We start from the raw sequence: 21,192 nt of genomic DNA, 5'->3' as shown, positions 1-21,192 counted from the left end.
TGAAGAATATCAACTAATTCATTTCGCTTACATTTTCTCTTTCTATGTATGCACAGGAGAGATGTATGATTTTAAAAATTTATGCATATTCATAGCAGGTTTAATTGTAGTTGCCAAAAACTGTAAATAATCTGAATGATAATAGGTGAATAAATAAACAAATTGTGGTATATCCACATAATGGAATACTTCTTGGCAACAAAAAGGAATGAAATATTGATACATTCAAAATAATTACAATGAGTGAAAGAAGACAAAAAGAATACATACTGTATGATTCCATTTGTCTAAAATTCTAGAAAATGTAAACTAATCTATATGACAAAGCAAGTCAGAGTTGCTTAGGCGTGAGAGAGAAATGGGAGGGGCTGAAAGAAGGGATGACCATGGAGCATGAGGACACTTTGGGGGTGATGCACAGGTTCACTACCTTGACTGTGGTGATAGTTTCACAGTGCATGTCTGTCCAAGCTTATCAAACTATACACTTGAAATACCTGCACTTTACTGTATGTCAATTATACCTCAATAAAAAAGATTTTTAAAAATCTACATGGAATTCTAAAACAGCTCTTTAAATAAAGTAAAAATTGTATTTTAAAGGAAGTAATTCTCATATTTTGATTGGCAGAATTTGTTCTTAATGATACATAAAATATTGGAGTGTTTTACAATTGATGGTATCTTAGAGTTGATAAGATTCTATTTGAAGTTCTATTCCAGGATTCTATACTAAACCCCAGCTCTTTATCCTCTGCTGAAATAGATTTGCTCTCTAGATTAATCTATCAGTCAGCCCCCAACACTCACACCAGCCTTAGATTCTCCCCCTTCTTTCCGAGTCCAGTCTGTCAGCACCTCCTGTAGCTACTTATTGCACAGCGCTTTTCACACCATCCTTTCTCACTCTCGCTTTGGGCCTTTGTTCCTTCATGCCTAGACTACTCTAATTTCGTCTTGAAAGGTTTCTGTTCTTCCCTGTAAGCCACCCAGAGCACTATGATCGGATCATCCTTCTCAACAATGCTAACAAGCCACTTCCCCGGTTAAGAATGCACAATGGTTCCCTCTTGTCTACAGAATGAAATTCCGACAGTTTAGCATACAAAGCTCCCATAATTTGACCCTAATCTCCACTTCCTATTTTCTCCCTCCTTACTTTTCTGGGGAGCCCTCCACTTCAGTTAAAATGGTTTATCCATTATTCTCAGTGGTAGGCAGAATCATGGCCCCCTAAAGATGTCCACCTTCTAATCCCCAGACCTGTGAATTTGTCACTTTACATGGCAAAAGGGACCAGGTGAGATTAAATTAAGGATCTTAAAATGGAGACATCATCCTGGATTATCTGGGTGGGCCCAATCTAATTCAAAGGGCTCTCAGGAGATGGAAGAGGAAGACAGAAGAGTCAGGGAAGGAGATGTGATGACAGAAGCAGAGAGTCAGAGTCATGTGATTTTTGGCTTTGAAGCTGCAGGAAGGGGCCGTGAGCCAAGGAGTGTGAGCACCCTCAGAAGCTGAGAAAGGCAAGGACATGGATCCTTCCCCAGAGTCTTCAGAAAGGAATACAGTCCTGCAGACACCTTCATTTCAGCCTAGTGAGAAGTTTAAGACTTCTAACTTCCAAAATGGTAAGACAATAAATTTGCGTTGTTTTAATCCACTAAATTTGTGCTAATTTGTTACTGCAGCGATAGAAAACTAATACACTCTCTTACCCAAAAACTTCCATTTTCCAAGATAACTGTTCTGGCTGTCTTCTGTTAGCCCCTGCACACCCACTCCCCACTCTGCTCTGTGCTGCAGGAAGATGACCTATTTGGACTGCATCAATGGGTTCTCTTCCTTTCTGGCTTCTATTTGGTCAACAGGAGGCACTGGAAGGAAAGTGGGGGGCAGGGGGAGAGGGAGGTCGGGTCCAGAAGGCCACATCTTTCCAAAGCTGCCCTCTCCTTGGGGACCTCAGGCCTTGGGGTGGTGAAGGGGCCCTGTGATGGCTAATGCCAGAGTTTTGCTTTGCTGGATTCCCTAAATCTTCCTCACATTTTTGTAAATAGCCTCTTTATTAAAATTTCTCGAGTTACTCAGTTTGAGTATACCCTGTTTCTTGTTGGGAAGTTGGCTGATACAGTAATATTACTTGGAATGCTCTTCTCTACTCTCATGGCTTATCTGTATGTTCTGCTTTCTTTTTGTTTTTTGAGACAGGGTCTCGCTCTGTTGCCCAAGCTAGAATGCAAAGGTTTCATCATAGCTCACTGCAACCTCAAACTCCTGGGCTCAAGCGATCCTCCTGCCTCAGCCTTCCGAGTAGCTGGGACTACAGGTGTGTACCACCACACCCGGCTGATTTTTCTGGTTTTTGTTTTATGTTTTTTTTTTTTTTTTTTTTAGAGATGAGGTCTCACTATGTTCCTCAGGCTGGTTCAAAGTCCTGGGCTCAAGTGATCCTCCCACCTGTGTCTTCCGAGTAGCTGGGACAACAGCTGTGGGCCACTACGTCCTACTATGTGCTCTGCTTTTGAGACCTGGCTCAGATCCCAGCTCTGCAGGACCACAAAATGTCAGAGTTGAGAGAGGCCTTAAAGATCATGTAATCCAGCAACATAGATGGTTTTTCTCTTATTTCTCTGACCACTCCTTTTTGGTCTCAATTTCTCTTCCTTCACCTTAAATACCGGCATTCTTCAAAGTCTTGCCTTAGAAATTCTATTTTTATACTACACATTCTCTCTAGATAACTCATCTGCCTCCAAGATTTTAATTATTTCATATATATATATACATATATATATATATATATATACATATGACTCCAAAATCCATATGTTCATCCTAGACTTTGTTCCTGAGGGCTAGACCTGTATATTTTCAACTGCCTAACCAACATCTCTCCTTAGCTGCCTCAGACACCTCAAATATGTCAGAAGTGCTTTTATCATTTCATCATCTTTCCTCCTCTAGTACTTCCAATTTCAGGAAGTTGGCCAAAAAACAAGGGAGCCATTCTTGACATCTTCTCCCTCCCATCAATCACCAAATCCTGTCCTTACCTAAACGTGCTGAGAATCCACCTACTTCACTCATCCACACTGCCCACATTCAGCCCTAGCCCCTCCTGATCCATTCTCCACACAAATGGCCAAAAAAATCTTTTTAAACAACTCTGCTCTGGTTACTTAGAATCCTCCAGTGGCCTCCTGCTGCCTTGAGGATAAGGTTCAAATTCTTCTGGCCTCTGCCATCCTCAACAGCCTCACGCTGCACTGCACTCTCGTCTCCTCCTGGCTCCAGCCTCCTGGACCACTTCCAATTCCTGGATCATGCCTTATGCTGTTTCCTCTGCTCAGAACACTCTCGCCACCCCCCTCCTCTGGCTGAATGCTATCTGGCTCATCCCCCAGTCTCATGTAAGCTGCACTTCCTCAGGGGGGGCTTGTTTGGACCTGAGACAATGTCTGGGTCACTCCCCATCCCCAAGAGACCCCCTTGATCACATCTGTTCTTGGCTTTATTACAATTACTTGTTTTATCTGTCATTCTTGCTAATCACTGTAAGGGTGGGGATTGTATCAGTTTTATCGATGGATAAAATCCTGACTCCCAGCATACGTCTTGACACAGAATAGGCATCTAATAAATATTCTGCAACAAATGTCAAATGAAGGAAATGAGCTCAAAGAGCCAAAGTGAGCCACAGGTCCAGAGCTCATTCCACTGTATCCACTGCTTCCTCTCCCTGTGATGGAACTTTATGAGACCACCTAAGCTCACAGAAGTTGCCCCCTCCCTAAATTTGCATTACCTGTGTTACCAATTGATGTTCATCACTTGCTTTCTTCTTATATTTTCATGTATGTCACGTATGTGGTTCTCTCTCCAGCTACACTACAAACTCCCAAAAGATGGGGAGCATGTCACAATTCTTTACATTCCTGGCCTTCTCAAGCTCAAGTTTGTATATTCATTCAAAAAATATCTGCGGAAAGTCTACATTTTCCAAACATCGCTGGGACAATAGCAGTGAACAAAACAGATAATATCTTGTGGTCTGAGCTTATAGATGAGTAGGGAAAGACATAGTAATTAATCAATTGCAATAACATGTTAATATTATGGAATAGTAGGTGTTAAAACAAATTGCACATGTTGTGTCAATGTACTGGGGGGAGAGGGTCTCAAAGGCAGAGAAGAAAAATCTTTGTATCCTCCTGGAGCACAACTTTGACTTGAAGATTTGGGGAAAAGCTAGTTATTATTCTTTAAAAACAAACATAGATATCCAGTGGAGAAGAATGCAGTGTTCTCATAGTTTTTAAAGCCAAATCATAGATTTTCCAGCTCATGGCTAGTCTGCTTTAGCCCCCACCAAGGCCCCACAGGGGTTCACGTTTGTCTTGTCCTCCAGCTAGAGATGCCGCAGCGGGAAGTTTGCAAACCACTGCTGCAGCCTCGCCTCTGGCAGCGTGTCTATGCCATGGGCAGCATTCAACATACAAAAGGATACTAATGTACACGGTGGAATGAAGCGAATGCCAAGCGAAGTTTCTAAGAGTCCAGGTGGGCAAGTACAGAATATGGTCAGGAAAATGGAAAATAGGAGCCAAGACTTGAACTGAGGGAAGGATGACTTGAGCCCTTAAATAACTCTTCCTATTACCCAAAGATACAAGCCCTGGGGAGGAAAATGAGTGTGGCTTTCTTTGCATCTCCTTCCACTACCTTATTTGTATGGCTGTGGTATGAAAGAGGAAAATCAGATACAATGTGAAGTGCCCAGCCCTGGCCCTGCCTACACACCAAGACAGAAACAAAGCCAAAACAAGCAGCTTATTCATTAAACACAAGCCAAGCCAAAGACTAATTTTTATAAAAGAGTAAACAAAAAATACTCTTAAAAACCTAGTGAAGGCCAGGTGTGGTGGCTCACACCTGTAATCCTAGGACTCTGGGAGGCCAAGGTGGGAGGGGACCAGCTTGAGCAAGAGCAAGACCCTGGGTCTACTAAAAACAGAAAAATTAGCCAGGTGTGTGGCACACGCCTGTAGTCCCAGCTACTTGGGAGGCTAAGGCAGGAGGATCACTTGAGCCCAGGAGTTTGAGGTTGCTGTGAACTATGATGACACCATTGCACTCTAGCCTGAGTGACACAGCCAGAATCTGTCTCAAAAAACAAAAAACAAACCTAATGAGCAGTTTTTTAAATGCACAAAACAGTTCCATAAACTGCCTCAGAATACATACCTATCTAGGAAAGCCACAAAGGGCTGCTCAGAGAACAGACAAACACCACATTGGGAGGGGAGGGGAATTTGACTGGAGAAGGGGGACTTGGGGCTTCAACTGTGCTGGTGATGACTGATTCCTAAGTGGAGGGGTTAGTAAATGAGAGGTTATTACTCTTTATTCTTTCTAATGTATCTTCAACATTTCATAATAATTTTTAAAACAACTAGTGAACCAAGTTTCCCAAAAGCCAAATCTATGTTTTCTGAAACTAGTAAATTAGAATAAAAATCAGGATATCAATGTCCCCTCCAACAAAACATGAATTGATCCCATATTGAATCCATTTCTTTTTTTTTTTTTTTTTGAGACAGAGTCTCACTCTCTTGCCCGGGCTAGAGTGAGTGCCGTGGCATCAGCCTAGCTCACAGCAACCTCAAACTCCTGGGCTCAAGCGATCCTCCTGCCTCAGCCTCCCGAATAGCTGGGACTACAGGCATGTGCCACCATGCCCGGCTAATTTTTTCTATATATATATTTTCTGGCTGTCCATATAATTTCTTTCTAGTTTTTTTAGTAGAGACGGGGGTCTCACTCTTGCTCAGGCTGGTCTCGAACTCCTGAGCTCAAACAATCTGCCCGCCTCGGTCTCCCAGATTGAATCCATTTCTAACTGCTGGGCAAATACAAAGATGTAACAGCCATAGCCTGTGTTTTTGAATCTAACTATTTGAAGATGAGCCAGTTAAGTCTGTTTCTTTTTTAAACAACTAAATGGCTCCTGCCACATTCTAGGAGATAATTGCAGAGGATGAAGGACAGAGAATGAGGTGGGCTAAGGAGAAATTTCTGGCAAAATATACAGTAAAGCAAGAAAAAAGAGGAATGAGGAACAGATCTTACCAGAATGAAGAGCTTGTATCTGAGACTATTTGTTCTTAATTTCCCAAATTTACGACATAAAAACTGCCAGAGCTTAAATTATGGTTGAAAACAGTCCCCTCTATAACTATAGGCCCACTAGTGGCTGCTTCAGGTTCAGAAGAGCACAGAACACCAAATGCACGGGCCTTAGAGTCAACCAGCCCAGGGTCTGGTGCAGACACGTGTGCAGTGACCACCTCTCCAAGCTTCTGTTCCTTCCTCTGCGAAACAGGCAAAGAACAGTACTTCTTTCAAAAGGTAGAGGTGACACTTAAGGTGATAATGTACATACCAGGCACAGTGTCTAGCACATGCAAGCCCTCACTCAAAGCTTTCTCTTTCGTCCTTGGTCTGGGAATAATCTCTTGCAGGTATTCTTGCCCTCTGTTTTCCTCATCAGGATCTGTTGAACACAGAAAAGCAGCATCCTGTAAGAGCTGTGGGTCAGCACTGCCAGGTGTAGCAAGCTGCCGTGGTATAGCCTGGCCAAACTAGGAGATAGGTTTCCACTTGGGCAGGAAGCAGCCAGAAAGCTTCCTGGCTGGGGCAGAAGCCCTTTCACATGGAAGCCTCACCGTCTGCCCAGATTGCCTCCTGGTTTCTAATTCTCTTGGTGGGTCCTATTTCCTGCTGTCACCTTGTCCTTCTGTGTGGCTCTATTTTCTGTTTTTGGAGGAGTTCCCACTTCTTGACCTCTGTCTACCTTCTTGCTTTCCAGTTGGGTATCTGTGCCTTTCTTGTTTTTAACTATCTGTCGGTTCTAACCATGTTCCCTCATCTTGCCTTTTGGGAACTTACGGCCTTCTAACTTCCTGATTGGCACCACGGGTTCCTTGCTCTTTGTCCTTTGATTCATGTGCCCTCCTGGCTTCTGCCTGCTTATGTGGTCTTTGACTCATGTATCTCGTCTCTTTCTTTGGCATGTGTATGCCAGCTAGGTTTTGATCTGTGCTTTGTTATGACCTATGGGTGTGGTGCACACCTTGACGTGTGACTGCTTACCAAGATGAAATGCAAAATATTTAGCAAGTGGTATGGAATTGGCACTGCTCAATCAGAATGGTTGTTTACAAACAATGGGGATGGCTGTCCCCCCACCCACTGGCTGAACACCAAGCAGCCCAGCTCACTAGACTCCATACCTCTCCAGCCACTCTGATGAGGGGCCTCCTAGTTATTTCTCAGGGCTGGTGCCCCTGCTTTGCTCCCTTCTCCTCATGTCCAGGCTTGGCCTGGCTGGCCTTGCACCCTGTTTCACAGCTCCTGTCACCCACAGTCCTAGAACTGACCTTCTCATTCCTACCCTACCCACCGGTCACAAGGGGAATCCAGAAATACTGGTGACACACATGAAAGATAATTAATGGGAAAGTCTTGATGCCAAAACAGGAGGGTAAAACATAAGATCAAAAATAACATGAAATCACAGCTTTGAGAAAGATTGTGCTGAAACACAGGACCAAGGACAAAGAACTCAAAACGGCTTGGGGAGGAAAGGGGGCTATCCCAGCTCCATGGAAGAGCCAAAGCAGAACAACCAGAAAGCCTTCAAAATTACGTGTAATTGACTTCTTGGTATACCGAAAATAAAAATGGTTCATAGTATACAACAGATTACTAAGCAAGAAAGTTCATAGGAAGAAGTATGGGAAATTAAGGTTGGAAAAGTAGATTGGGGTCAAACAGTTATGATCCATTAAAACCAGAAACTGAAATTTGAATTCTAATCTGTAAGTAATGGGAAGCACAAATGACAAATACTTACAACCTACATATTTATCCAGATGTCCTGACCTTCCACCTAAAAATGCATTAAAGGCAGTGTTTCTCAAAGTTGGTTCCATGCAATGCTAGTCTCTCAAGATCTTTAAAATTTTTCCCACAGTTTGAGAACCATTCCATGCTATATCCTACGGACACTCCCTCCCCACCTCCATACCTATGAACAATGGTCATTAACCCACGAAAGACTCTGAAAAACCTTTTCAGCTTTGTTTACCCTAGTGTTTCTCAAAGGTTACTAGGTACTTTTTCTTACAACCTATTAACATTGTATATATTTTGGGGAATGCTGATTGAGAGATTCACAGATATATACACATAAGCTATCTTAGACATTAATGCAAGTAAGTATATGTGTACACCCCAAATTAACATTTTCATATATATACACACACAACATCCAGGAATAGCAAAAATATCCTTGTAGCAAAGAATTCTGTATAAGAGATTAAATATTGTATCTTAAGAGCTGATTCTCTTTTCTTGGTTTGGTTACAAGAAGTCTCTTCTGCATATGTCTATGAACCCTTTGAACTACTTATAGTCTATAAGGAAATCATTTGGTTGTGTGTGATTTACACACAAAGGGAATGAGAGGAAACCCCTCAACTTCTATTGTCACAAAGCTGGATTGGTTTTTTTTCCTCCCACCACTTTCCTGACCCAAAATAAAATGAACCACCACCTATGTTATCAAACTTCCTTACACACTGACATAGATCTCAGACACAGAGAGGGAAGGGATGGCTCGTGCATAGGGCTAGAGTTTCTAAGGTTTGGGGAATTACTAATGCTTTGAGGTTGGAGTGAAGGGATGGGATATCTTAAGCATAAATGATTAATAGCAGCCAAGATGAACCAAAAAAGGGAGCTTCTCCTGACCCCACTCATACTGCCAATAGGATTTAAACCTTGGGAACTTGAAACCAAGGAGTTCCCATATATTCACTGCAGCTGTCTGTCACTACTCACACAGTCCTCTACAACACTTTCTCTTAATGTACTTATTTTATTGATCTCCCCCAATTTTTTAGTTAAAAAGTTCAAATCTACAGAAAAGTTAAAAGAATAGTAAAATAAACACCTATATACCATTCTCCTTGATTTTACCAACTGTCACCATTCTGCCACATTTGCCACATTCCTGAACTTGCTCTGTCACCCTATACTTGTTTTTCTGAACCAGGCGAAAGTTGGAGATGTCATGACACTTCACTTCTAATACCACCTCTCCAAAGAATGAGGATAGTTTGGTCTCATACATAACCACAGAAACACTATTGCACCTAAAAAAATTAACAGTAATTTCATAATATCATCTAACATGCAGTCCATATTCAAATACCCCTATTGTCTCCAAATTGACTTTTATAGCTATTTTTTTTTCTCGTTTAGGATTCAAAGTTCACATGACCCAATTCATTGTTACATCACTTGAGTATTTTAAGATACAATAGTTGTGCTCCCCGATCCCCAGTCTTTTTGGCAAGAACACTACATAGGTGAAGTTACAGCCTTCTTATTGCACCACAACAGAAGATTCGTAATAGGTGCTGCTAAACTTGATCATTTGGTTAAGGTGGTGACCTCCTAATCTCTCCATTGTAAATTCACCTTTTCCTTAAGTAATCTGTGGTACCACACTTTGAAATAATGTAAAAATCCTATTCCCCAACCATCCTTCACTCCAGGGTTTTGTATCAGTTTAGTGAGTCCTTGCCTGAATCATCGGTTATGTTAGGGTTTGCACAGTGCTAAGTTTCTGGTTCTCTCATTCCTTCCATTGTGTATTTCCTTTTCAAACAATGGCTCATCAGTACCATCCTCTCTTTTCTCAGTGTATATGTGCTCTGGTTACTTCTCTCTGGGGCTGCCTCCGCCCCTCCTCCCTGACCACACTTGACTGTTCAGGCCCAGCCCTAGGGAGCCCCTAACCCTTTATCTGCTGATCCCATCACTTCACCTTCAGCAAATTAAAAACAAAAAAACCACCACGTTTATATCTACCAATTTACAGTAATTTACAAAAATTAAAATGGTTGCAATGCATATTTATTGGGTTAGACTGAAAAAAGTAGATAGAATAAACCAGTTTTATTTTGTAAAAATATCAGATTGCCTAGGCCCTGAAAAATCTTTCCTCCTCACTAGGGCAGAGCTGGCTGTTCAGTCACAATCGGGCTTTTTGTAATGGTGTCAAACAGAAGCACCCTCATCTCTTCAGTTCCCTGATAGCAGAATCTTGGAATAGAGGTTTAGAAATCATTTTGCCCCAATGCCCCATTTTACATGCAAAAAGAGGCCCAGAGGTGGAGGGCCTTGCCCAGGGCCCCTCAGCTCCTTATAGTGGAGCTAGGACGGGAAGCTGGTTTTTAAAATACCTCCTCCAATATTCTTTTCATTCCCTTCCCAAGTGCCTCGTGATTCAGATGTTCAATGCGCACAGGCGACACCATAGCATTCACAGCCTCCTTCATTGCTAATTTGCATTTTGACCGCATCACTTTCCCACCTTCGAATACTTTAAGTAAAAATTCCGTTAGGAGCCTTTCATTATCATTATTTTAAAAATCAACCTTCATTTCAGCAGGTCAACAGGGAAAATTTAGGAAGCCTCAAGGGAGCACCTACTATCATTAACTTTAATCAGGAAAAAAAAAAAAAATAAGCGTCTCAAGGACCTGCATCAGGCTGCTTTCAGGGAGGCTGAAACGCCCTGCGAGTGACAGCTCTAGGAATCTTAGAAAAAGATGCCGGCTGGAGTCCACCCTTCCTTGTCGCCTGCTTTAACGAGGCAGTGAGATGCATAAGACTCGAGGAGCTTATCAAACATTCACAAGAGAGGAGAAAGTGGGAAACAAAGCCCAGCGTGGAAAAACCCAGCCCCGCAGCCCGGGAGGACAGGAGACCGCGCCCTCGCTGCTGCGGCCCAGCGGGCTGCAGGGCTGCGGCACCGCAGTGCAGGGCGTGGGACCCACACCCGGCGGGCGCCTCCCGCCCGTGCTGCTCGCGCGCGGCGCCCGGTCGCCCGGTGCAGCCCGCCGGGCCGAGCGCCGAAGCCGCGGAGCATCCTCCAGCGGGCAAGGAGGGCGCGGCGGCACCGCGTTCCGGGCCCGGGGGCTGCAGACAGCGGCTGGCCCGGGCGGGCCCCCTCCCTCCCCGGCGCGCTCACCCGTCCGTGCGCCCATCCCGGAGCCGGCGGCGCGGGCGGTCCGTCCGTCAGCCCCGAGCTAGCGGGGTCGGGCGAGCTGGGGCGGCGCCGCGGCCGGGGCGAGCGCGGCGATCAACAGGCGGCTCCCGGCCGGGCGCGGCGCCGGAGCGCGCGGCTGCAGCGGAGCAGGCTGGGAAGCGTAGTTCCCGGCGGCGCGCGGCCACAGCGCGGAGGCGGGACCCCCGCCCGCAGGGGTCCTGTCCTAGAATCTGGGTCCGGACCCCGTAACGGTCTGCAGGGGAAAAGCTGTGCAGGCTCTTTTGAGACGCCCAGGGCTACGGATAGGGTGGGAGGCAAAGGCTTTCCACGCTTGTGAGGCGCATTTGGGTGAGTGAACATCTTGGCGTGGAAGCCTTGCCGAGGCCGGGCTCAGGTGCAGACCAGGCCTGCCGCAGGGTTTACAGGAAGAAGTATCTGGCTTAGTTGCCTGGGGGAGGGAGGTAAGCAAGGTGGGATTGAGCGAGGCTGATCTAAAGTCATGGCGCAAGGGTGTTGGAGAAGCCCGCGCACATGTGGTGCGTTCACTAGATGTGACACAGGACAACTCAGCCTCAGTGAGCCTTAGCGTCCTCATCTGTATAAAAGGCTTAAAGCTTGAAGACATGTTGTGAGGATTGAGACCCATAGGATATGCCTGTGTTGGCGCTCAGTAAAGGTTCCTTCCTTCGGAGTTAAGAGGGAGTTCCTGGGCACGCTTTTTGCCGGGAAAGCCCTACAACATAATGGTATAGTCCTCATTAAGCTAGGTAAATGTTAAAACCCACCGGGTTTGCTTCATCCCTGAATATGTACTGAAATGTCCTCTCTGCCGGGTTCTTGGGAGCTACAAAGATAGAAAAATACTATCTTGTTTATGAAGCATGAAAGTGGGGTGGGGTGACTAGGATAGAGACCAAAATTATGAAAACATATGGCATCATAGGGTTACCTTCCAGAAGCCTTTTCTAATTAGATGTGGTCTCTCAATCTCCTTCTTGAACCCTTGCTGCATCCTTTAAGCATACATAACCTTTGCTTAGGGCACTTACCTTGACAGTTTAAGGTGTGTTGGGTTTTGCACGTTGCAACTGTGCAGTATTTCACATTATGGTGGGATATGCATTGAGAGATGTGGGGGAGGAAAATGAACTAAAGGGATGGATGCAGCATGGCTAGTGTGATCTCTGCCTGAAACAGGCAAAGGATGAATGGAGGTGAAACAGCTTTATTTGTCTGGCATGAGATGTGCAGTCATCATGTGGCCAGAAAAAAAGTGCTGCAGAGGAAATTCCATATTTGAAAATAACATCACCACTTTCCATTTGTGAAAATACTCTCTATTCGTGTTGTCATTTGGTTTTTGCAACAACCCTGTGAGATGTGCAGAGTGAGGACTTTTGTTCCAGTGAGAGTTATAAGAGGCACAGAGAGGTAAAATGACTTATTCAAGGTCATCCGGCTGGCCACTGAATCCATCTTTGCTCCTTCCACTGTGGGCATGCTCAGCACTGTCTTTGCTTCGCATATTTCAAAACAGCACCATGCCTTCCACAGCAGATGGGCTGAACCAGAAAGTAAAGTTAATTCTCAAAAACTCTTGGGACTAGTGTGATGGACGCTGGCACACAGTAGCTGCTGACTGAGCAGTGTTGTTTCTGCTGTCAATTGTGGTAATGGACTGTACACTGGGCCTCCTCAGAATGACAGATCTGAATTACAAGGAGTTAAATGAAATGGCAGCATGGCCAAACCAATTTAAATCGCATTCCCAGGTTTTCCTGTACATTTATTATTCCAAATGTCCTGTGTAACAGACAGGATGTCTTTGACTTTTTTATGTTTTTCATTTGTTACACTCATATCCCTCTGTTAAATAAGAATGGAGGTGTTTGCAGATCAAGCCAGCAGTTTCCCCAGAGAAAGCTGATAGTGGGCATATGCTAAAAATAATAAGGTAATTCCATCCATATAGGAAGAAAGAGTAGCAAAGGTACCCCGTAGTGTACTATCTTTCTCTTTGGTGTCCTATGGTTCCCCACAAGGAAAATGGCTGTATGTGATAAAGTAAATAGAACATTACTTCAGAAACAGGCTACAGAAGGAATCAGAGAAATGATTTAAGTTAAAGTCATAGTTGGCAGCCAAAGCAGAGATACATCAGGAGGATGCTGACACCAAACTAAAGAAAGTGAGTTATGAAAAGGAACTTCAGACCATTCTCTGTCTGTATGATGAAGACTGGAAGCTAGTAGGTGTTAATGGATGAGTGAGGAAGGTAGAACACTTAATCTAAGGTTAAAACTTAATGGAAAGACATTACTAGTTCTGGTCTGTTTAGTTCTTTAAATCTGATGTCTATGTCTTATTTCAAGGGAGAAAGGATGTCAGCCATACCTATGACTAATCAGTTGAAACCCATCATCATTTCTGGACCATATCTTGTAGGTTTAACTTTTCAACTTACTTTTTAGAAAATGAAAATGTAAAATTGAAACAGAACTCTTAATAGCTGAAGGGACCTTACAGATTATCTTGTGTAGCCATTTCTTCCTGCAAATGAGGAAGCTGATACATTGACAGTAAATGTCATGACAGAAAGTAAAAAAAATTATGTGTCAGTTATAATGAAATATTTTAATTACTATAGAATATGTAGCATACATACCTCATTAGGAACAGGCAGTAGATACCGTTGGTTGCCTACTTAACATGCATTCCAACCTCTCCCTCTCCTTTACAGAAGCTTGTATGGGTGTTCATCCATCAGAAAAGGTGACCCTATTACCATCTCAGGGGTACATTCCTAACCTATCATGGGCCAGGGGAATAGGGTCCTCTTACCTAGTCTGAAAGAGACTGAGAGGGGGCACGTGACCTGAGGAGAGTGGGCATGTGACCTGAGGGCCAGTGAGACCTGAGGAGAGATCTGCTGAAAGAACTTCTGGGAAAGGTTTTCTTGCTCTTAAATAGAGACCTACTGGGAAACATGCCACTTTCTTCAGTGGATGTTGTTGCATCTGGCTGTGTTACCTGAAACTGGAATGGCCATCTTATAACCATCAGGGAATCGAGCCTTAGGACAAAGCCCACACACTGATGATGGCAGAGTAAAGAGGTAGAATGAACCAGGGTCTGTGACGTTGTTGTTGAGTCAGTAAATTAATCAGCCCTTGGTGCTGCCCTACTTCTGGATTTCTTGTTATGTGAGATAATAAATATCCTTATTTTCAATCAATTTGAGATGGGGTTTTCTATTACTTGAAGCTAAAGACATCCTAAGTGTTACAGATGAAATGTGAATGTGTGTTCTTTAGATGGAGTAAGAGACTACTTCCTAGCCCCGATAAAAAACAAACCACTATAAACCACAAGCAAAGGAATGTGAAGGGATATTATCATGTAATAGATAATATCATGAGTTTTAATATCATACATACCTGAGTCTGAACCCAGATATTTACTGATAGCTTAACTGTGGCCAAGTTCCTGTAACCTCTCTAAGCTTCATTTTCTTCATCTCTAAACTGAGGAAACTAATACCACATTGGGTTGTTATGAAGACTAAATGAGATAATTTGTGTCAAGTATGCTGCAAAGGATATGACGGTTAATAAGGACTAAAGAAGCAGCAGACTATGTTGATGAATTATGAGTTTAATTGTATTTATAATTTAATAGGCAGCAGCATCTTTAAGTGAATCACCATGTAAAAGTGATCATGTTAAATGACACCGCAGTTATGCAATCAGCAAAATCCAAAATGTGGGAAACTACATGACAACCCAGTTTCTTCAATAAGTAAATTGCAAGAAAAGTAAAAGAGGGAGGGAAAGCTCATAGATATATACAGATGCAAGAGACAAATAACCAAATGTAAAGTACATATCTTGATTTGAACAAAGCAGCTGTTAAGAAAATCACATTAATGAGACATTTGGGAGAAATGTGAACATAGGTATTTGATTATATTAAGGTATTATTTAAAATTTTTCTGATGTGATAACAGTATCATGATTTTTTAAAAAAAGACTTTATCTTTTGGAGCAATAAACTGAATATTTACAAAAGAAATAATATCTGGGATTTGCTTTTGAAATTATCCAGTGTAGGAACTGGGGTAGAATGGCAGGGCAGGGGTATAGATGAAACAAGATTGGCCATGAGTTGATAATGGTTGAAGCTGAGTAATGAGACTTTATTAAATCATTCTCTCTATATTTTGTCTTTCTTAAAATACAGTTTTCTTAAGATATATTTCACATACCACAAATTCACCCTTTTTAAAGTATACAGTTCAATGGTTTTTACTATATTCACAGAGTTGTGTAACTATCACAATCTACATGGAATGTTTTTGAAACCGCAAAAAGAAACCTCGTACATGTTAGCAGTCATTCATTCCCCTTTCCTCCACACACCTAGACCCTGGCAACTATGAGTCTATTTTCTGTCTTCTCTAGACTTGCTTATTCTGGACATTTCATGTAAATAGAGTCATATCACATGTGTTTTTTTGTGATTGGCTTTTTTCACTTATAATGGTTTCAGGATTCATCTGTGTTGTAGCATGTATTAGTACTTTATTCTTTTTTATGGACAAATAGGATTCACCCTATGGATATAACACATTTTGTTTACCTGTTCATCAGTTGATGGGCATTTAGATTGCTTCTATATTTTGGCTGTTATGAATAAGGTTGCTATGCACATTTGTATACAAATTTTTGTACAGACATATGTTTTCATTTCTCTTAGGTATATATCTAGGAGTGGAATTACTGTCATATTGTAACTTTATGTATAGTATTTTGAGGAACTACCAAACCGTTTTCCAAAGTAGCTATGGCATTTTACATTCTGACCAACAGTGGATGAACAGTTCTAGTTACTCCACAGCCTTACCAGTACTTGTTAATGTCTTTTTTAAATTATAGCCATCCTAGTGGGATTTTGATATGCACTTCCCTAATGACTAATGATGTTGAACATTTTTTCATATGCTTATTGGCCATTGTATATCTTCTTTGGAGAAATGTCTATTCAAATCCTTTGCCTATTTTTTAATTGAGTTGTTACTGATTTATGAAAGTTCTTCGTATGTTCTGGATACAAATCCTTTGTCAGATATATAATTTGCAAGTATTTTCTCCCATTCAGTGATTTTTTCTTAATTTTCTTGATTATGTTTTTTAGTACACACCCTTTATCAATTTGAGGAAGTTCCTGTTTATTATTGTTGAATGTTTTTATCACAAAAGGGTCTGGATTTCATCAAAGACTTTTTCTGTGTCTATTGAGACATTCATGTGGAGTTTCTTCCCCCTTTATTCCATTAATATGGTGTATTACATTGATTTTCAGATGTTAAATTTACCATTCATTCCTGGGATAAATCCCATTTAGTCATAGTGTATAATCCTCTTTGCCTATTGCTAGATTTGGTTTGCTAGTATTTTATTTTTGTCAAGAATTTTTGTGTCTGTATTCTAAGAAATATTGGTCTGTAACAGCACTGGACCACCAAACACACACCATTAGCTTTTTTTGATGAATATTTGGTTTTGGACTGTATTTCGGCACTTCATCTTTATCCAACCATTGTGCCGAACACTTGTGATTGTCAAAAAGAATCCATTTTTCATCACATGTAATAATACGGTGTCAAAATGGTTTTTCTTTGTGTTCTGACAGCAAAGAAAGGCAAGCTTCAAGATGATTTCTCTGCTGGGTGCCGTGGTTCCCGCCTGTAATCCTAGCACTCTGGGAGGCCGAGGCAGTAGGATTGTTTGAGCTCAGGAGTTCGAGACCAGCCTGAGCAAGAGTGAGACCCCCGTCTCTACTAAAAAAAAAAATAGAAATTAGCTGGACATCTAAAAAAAAAAAAATATATATATATATATAAAATTAGCCAGGCATGGTGGTGCATGCCTGTAGTCCCAGCTGCTAGGGAGGCTGAGGCAGGAGGATTGCTTGAGCCCAGGAATTTGAGGTTGCTGTGAGCTACGCTGACACCGTGGCACTCTAGCCCAGGCAACAGAATGAGACTCTGTCTCAAAAAAAAAAAAAAAAAGATGATTTCTCTTCTGATGCTCATTTAATTCACGTGGAACCTATCTATCCAGTTTCTTTACCTTGCTGATTTGTTTCAAATGGTCCAATATTGTTGGAATAGTAATTTCAAACCGTGCTAATTCACTCGTAGGTTGAGATGGATTCGCTTCAGCTACAGCTTTCAGCTCATATCCACCTGGGTCTCAGGTTGCCCATGTGGCTCATTTTCAAGATTAAAATCACCAGAATGGAACTTCTCAAACCATCTGTGCATTCATTAGCCACATCCTTCCCAAATACTTGGTTGATTATTTCCAGCTGTCTGTGCTGCATGGGTTCCACGATGGAACTTGTATTCGAAAATAACATGAATTTTTGACTTATCCATGGTTTCACAAAAATTGCTCTAAAAAAAAATTTCAAAAGATAATCACAAGCCAAAATGTGTGTTTGAAAGACTGAGGATGTACCTTCACAAAAAACAAGTGTCAAAGGGAAATGTTAAAGATTTGAACTATCAAACTTAGTACATAAGGAAATAGGACATTTCATACTTAATAACCTTAATAGTACATCCTCTGTGGAAAACAGTTTCATTGTTGCTCAAAAAGCTAAACATGGAATTACCCTATGACTCAGCAATTCCACTGTCTTGTATCTACCCAAAGGAATCGAAAGCAGATATCTGTATAACAATGTTCATAGTATACCACTTGGTATACTATTGGCTATTGTATATACAAACATTATATATTGTGTATATTATATATATATATATATATATATATATAATGAACATTATATACCAATGTCCATTATTCACAATAGCCAAAAGGCATGAGCAATCCAAGTGTCCATCAATAAATAAATGGATAAACAAAAACTAGAATATCTATACAATGCAATATTATTCAACCATGAAAAAGAATGAAGTTCTATTACATGCTACAACCTGGAAGAACCTTGAAAACATTATGCAAAGTGAAATAAACCAGACACAAAAGAACAAATATTGTATCCTTCCTTATATGAACTATCTAGAATAGACAAATTCATAGAGACAGAAAGTAGGTTAGAGGTGACCAGGGACTGGGGGAGGCAGAAATGGGGAGTTATTATTGAATGGTTATAGAGTTTCTGTTTGGAATGATGAAAAAATTTTAGAAATAGATAGTAGTGATGGTTGCACATTGTAAACATAATTAATGCCACTGAATTGCACACTTAAAAATAGTTAAAATGGTGAACTTTATGTTATATATACCACAGTTTTAAAAATTAATAATGTAGCCCCCCCCCCTCGCCCTGGCACTTCCCTAAAACACCTGTCTGCATCCGGGGCAGGGGGACTATAAATTAAAAAATATATAAAAGTTTTAAATAAATAAATTATAAAATATAATAATGTAATATAAATATGCAAAAAATCATTGAATCATACCCTTTAAATGAATTGTATGGTGTGTAAACTGTATCTCAATAAAGCTGTTAAAATATGCAATTATGTAAGTACACAAATTGTATATCTGTGCTGCTATTGATGAATAATTGTTTCCAGTTTTTTGTTATTCTGAACAATGTCGCTATGAACATTCTCACTCATGTCTCCTGGTGGACAGATACAAGATTTTCAACAGAATATAAACAGTATTTAGTATTGGAATTTCTACAACAGAGCATATACTGTATCTAGTATTAGTTTATAGGAAATGTACCTGTATAATTTTGCAAGATAATGGCAGAGTGTTTTTCAAAGTGGTTGTACCAAATTGTACTTTCCAAGGCAGAATGTAAGAATTCCTATCTTCACCAATAACCAGTTTTGCCAAATTTCTTAATTTTTGCCAATCTTCCATTGGATTATTTGTCTTTTTTTATTGATATGGAGGAATTAGCTCTTTAAATATTCTAGATATTAATCTTTGGTTTGTTGTATATATTACAAATAAAACATTCTTGGCCACCATAATTTATGTAGTTTCTGAATTCAGGTAGCCAGAGTTCAAATAATGAGGGATACCTAATTTTCAGAATCTGTGTGGGTTTGATTTTCATGTAAAAATTAGATGGAGTTTGGATAATAAGGGATAATTTAAACATTTTATTCAAATATTTTTGGTTCCTTAGGATACCAATATCTTGTCTTAGTTTCGAAGTTGTCTTTTCATTTTCTTTAAGATATCTTTTTGTTAGGAGAATTTTTTAATTTTAGTGTTGTCATGCTTATTGATCTTTTCTTTTATGGGTCATCCTTTTTTTGCCTTACTGAAGAAATACTTTCTTACTCTGAGATCATAAAGATATTTTTCTATATAGTCTTCTAAAAGTTTTAAAGTTTTTACCTTCCACAATTAAGTCTTTAATCCATCTGAAATTAAATTTTGTTTACAGTACAAAGTAGAGATGTGGATAATCAGTTGTCCTGATATCCTGCACTTCAGAGACCATTCCCCAGTGATATGCAGTGCCATCTTTGTCATAGGGGAAGTGCTCATACATTTGTGATTCTGTTTCCTGGCTGCACTATTCCTATCCATTGGTCTCGCAGCATCAATATCACCCTGTCTTAAATAATATAGCTTCATAATAATTCTTTATAGCTGGTAGGGAAATTTCCCTTTACTTATTCTTAGGAGATATCTTAAGGTGTAGCTCACAGTAAAGGCTGTCTGTGAGTATTTACTTTTTCATATCAATTTTACAATTAGCTTGTCATGTTTCTTGAAAACTCATATTGGTATATTAATTGCTATTGCATAGAATCTACAGATCAGTTTGTAGAGTATTGACATTTTTTTATGATAACAAATCCTCCTACCCATGAACATGGCATAGACTTTTCATTTATTTAAGATTTCTTTAACATCACAGTTAAATTTTGAAGTTAAAATTTTTTCTCTATAAAGGTCTTGTTCATCCTCTATTACATTCGTTCCTTGGTTCTATTTATTCAGTTATTAAATCTATTAATATTTTAACATTAAAGCACCCTTAAATTTCTGGGATGAAGTCATCTTGTTCATGATGGATTATCTTTTGTATGCACTGCTAGATTTGGATTAATAATATTTTAAGATTCTTGTATCCAAGTTTGTCTTAGTCCATTTGCGCTGCTCTAATAAAATATTATGGACTGGATAGTTTATAAACAACAGAAATTTATTCCTTACAGTTCGGGAGGCTGGGAAATCCAAGGCCAAGGTGCTGGCAAATCCAGTGTCTGGTGAGGGCCTGTTTTTTTGTTCATAAATGGCACCTTCTCATTGTGTCCTCACATGGTGGGAAGGGGTGAATGAGCTTCCTTGGGCCTGTTTTATAGGAGCCCTGATCCCATTCTCTCCCGTTATGACCAAATCATCTTTTCAAAAGGTCCCACCTTGGTATACACTGGCCTTGAGAGTTAGGATTTGGGGGCGGGGGAACAAACAATCAGACCATAGCAATATATTTATGAGTAATGTTAGTCCATAATTTTCCATCCTTATACCCTGCTCAACTGGTTTTGGTGTCATGGTTATACTATGACATACTTGGGATTTGGTGTATGGTTGTACTGTGGACCCCATTGGGGATTGTTTCTGCTAGTTCTGTTCTCTGAAAGAGTTTACATAAGAATGGATTGATCTGTTCCTTGAAAGGTTGATAGAATCTTCCACCAAAATCTTCTGACAATGATTTTTTTTTTTTTTGGTAGCGAGATTTTTAACACTGGTACTGATTTAATTTCTTTAATGGTTATTTCTTTAATGGTATTTATTTAATGGTTATTTGGGCTTTCTATGTCTTCATGTATTAGTTTAAGCAAGTTGTTCATGGCTCTGTCTTTTAAGTCATTCTCTTTTTCAGAACTTGTTTGGAGATTCTAGCAGGGGAGTGCAACTACTCATACACCTTTGACCAAAGACCATCCTGCTCTATCAGAGAAGGTCTTCCTCTTTGACCAAGAGCCCAGCTTTGAGAGAGACACATACAGAGCAGTGAGGCAGGCAGGGGACAACTGCCTAGCTTGCCAGATCAGC

The 21,192-nt window shown here is 40.7% G+C and overlaps 1 protein-coding gene across 2 annotated transcripts in view; it reads right to left on the bottom strand.

Moving 5' to 3' along the window:
- Window positions 1-11,256, bottom strand: part of TMOD2 (tropomodulin 2) — a 46,164-nt gene extending 34,908 nt beyond the window's left edge. Inside the window, exon 1 of one of the 2 annotated variants that reach the window (XM_045529278.1) lies at window positions 11,105-11,256. The gene's annotated coding sequence lies outside the window, so the exon portion shown is untranslated. The remainder of the gene's footprint in view (window positions 1-11,104) is intronic. The other variant, XM_045529286.1, reaches the window with a different exon arrangement.
- Between the last annotated feature and the right edge of the window lie 9,936 nt (window positions 11,257-21,192).

Source organism: Lemur catta, chromosome 1, assembly GCF_020740605.2.
Source record: "Lemur catta isolate mLemCat1 chromosome 1, mLemCat1.pri, whole genome shotgun sequence".
In the NCBI taxonomy this organism is placed as follows: Eukaryota; Metazoa; Chordata; class Mammalia; order Primates; family Lemuridae; genus Lemur; species Lemur catta.
Note: the sequence above shows the minus strand (reverse complement) of the source record. Positions and strands in the feature narration are given on the sequence as shown.